Source organism: Mus musculus, chromosome 14 (genome assembly GCF_000001635.26).
Source record: "Mus musculus strain C57BL/6J chromosome 14, GRCm38.p6 C57BL/6J".
NCBI classification, from domain to species: Eukaryota; Metazoa; Chordata; class Mammalia; order Rodentia; family Muridae; genus Mus; species Mus musculus.
Genome location: NC_000080.6, coordinates 76,712,288 through 76,714,640, shown reverse-complemented (window position 1 = coordinate 76,714,640; position 2,353 = coordinate 76,712,288).

Sequence of the window (2,353 nt, the reverse complement as noted above, 5' to 3'; positions counted from 1 at the left end):
CATCGATTCATGGTGCCTGCTGCCCTTGAGAAACTCTGGATGCTTTGAAAGGGAGATGCTGTAATGCGCACTGAGGTATCGAGTGCCTGCAGAAGGATTCAGTTCAAATTGGAAATCATCAACAACAATCACCCTGTGAGCAATATTTCCTGAATCCTTCCTCCATGCAGGACGGTCAGACCGACTCTCCTATTGTGGAAAGACCACTGACCCCACTGGGCACATCCTAGAGAAACCATTCCCGTGTGTACCGTTATCCCTACTCCATGCCTAGCACATACTACAGCTTTCATATGTCCCATGCATGTCTAAAGACCACCAGCAAACAGTGGCTATCCTGGTGCCAGGACACCGTTAAGTGGTGAAGTGAAAAGAGGAGAGTGTGGTCTTCCCATCAAGTGTCTCAGTGACAAATAGGGCACTTCCTGGAGGGGGAAGGGCTGGATAGAAGAGATAAGCACTGCCCCGGGTGTCTGCATGCTCCCATCCTGCTGGAGCTGAGGCCAAAGACTGTTTGAAGTTCACAAGGGAGAGCCGCTTGGCCTGAGAACATGCATGTTATTTTTTCCCCCATCATTTGCAGAGTCATCCACTTAGGGTGAGGGCACAGCTCAGCAGTCGTCCTTGCAGCTCGCTGGCCACCTTTGACCTATTCGGTTTAACCTCAAAGAAAAACACGGACTTAAGAAGGAGCAAAACTTGGACTTCTGAGATCCTTAAGCAAATTGGTTTCTGGAGCCTCTGGGAAGGTTCTGCACTAGCAAGCTGCTAAATGTCACCGCTGCTCAACCCTCAGTGAGAAACTCAATGATCAATTACCTCCAGCATGCCAGGTGCTGGTAAACAGACCATTTCCCCCAGCCCTGCTCCAAACTCACCATCTTCTTTCATCTTCATGCTTAGTCCAGTCATGACCATCTCTCTGGAGCTCAGACCTGTCACAGGAACTCAAAGCTTTATCCGTGTGAGTCAGCCTCCTCCTTCAGAAGTTTATGATTCCTCGGTGTCTTCAAGGTTAGGTCTATTCTCTGGAGCTTAGCACCCAAAGCCACCGGTGAGTGTCCCCAGTTGCCCCTCTTCATGCACCACCACCACCCCACACCTCCCCCTCACATATCCCCATGCAGGTTTGCTTCTCTCAGCTTCTTTCTGTGGCTCTCACAGTTCTGATTCACCCTGAGTGACCAAAGCATCCTGCTTTTCTCCTAGATCCTTCTTTCCCTTCCCTATCACAACGGCTTTCCTGGGTCCACAGTGAGACAAACTGGCCCCCTGAAACTCTTTCTCTCGGGTCCTCAATGCCCTTTTCTGTCTTGACTTATGTGTTCATTCTCAATGGAGAATAGCTCACTCCCCCAAGTGAGCCAGAAGTGGTTCTTGGCAAGCAGGGGTACTATTCTCTTTATTATAAAATACAGATGTGCAGCCAGTATACAAACAGAGTGTATCTGTATTATTAAAATTTCATGGACAACAGGCAGGGAAGAAGGGTCAACAGTCAAGACCACTTGCTGCTCTTTCCTTCCCATGACCAGTGCCCAGTTCCCAGCACATACACTGGGGTAGCTCATGATTGCCTGTAACTCTGGCTCCAAGGGGATCCAGAGCTCCCAGCCTCCACAGGAACCTGAGTCTACTCACATGAACACGCCCATGCACAGACAGGCACGCACACGTAATTTAAAATGAAACCCTTTTAAAATGCCCATGATCTGGAGGAGATAATGAGAAATATCCAGAGACTGCATATGTAACTCTGTAACATGCTTGCCTACCATGCGCCAAGCCCTGGATTTGATTCCCAGCACCATATAAACCAGGAATCATGGTTCATGCCTGGAATGTAGCATTCTAGAGGCAGAGGCAGGAAGAGGTCTAACTTCAAGGTCAGCCTTGGGCACTCAGGGAATCTGAGGCCAGCCTAGATTACATAAGGTCCTGTCTCAAAAACAAACAAACAAACAAACAAACACCTAAATAAAGAAAACAGCCTGAAAAGGCTCTGTGGAAACCTGGTGAGAGAAAGACTGAGAAATACAGCAGGCACATGAGCAGTCTTTCTCACAGCCAATGATGGTGAGGTTTTGTTCATCCTCTGAATCAATAAAGTGACCCCACCCCTAAAGTACTTTCTGGAGATGGTCTCATGTTAAAAGCTTGGTGAATACAGGCATAAATGAATTCTCTTAATAATTCTGGGCTAAGCAGGCAGGTGCTGAATGCCCACCCGTCTCCAACACCATCCAGGTCCCAGAGCTAATGAGTTCTTAAATAGAAACACTATTATCAGACCCACAGATTCCAAGTCCTGTACTGTCTCACCTTCTTTGGGGATCCTAGAAAGAATTTACAC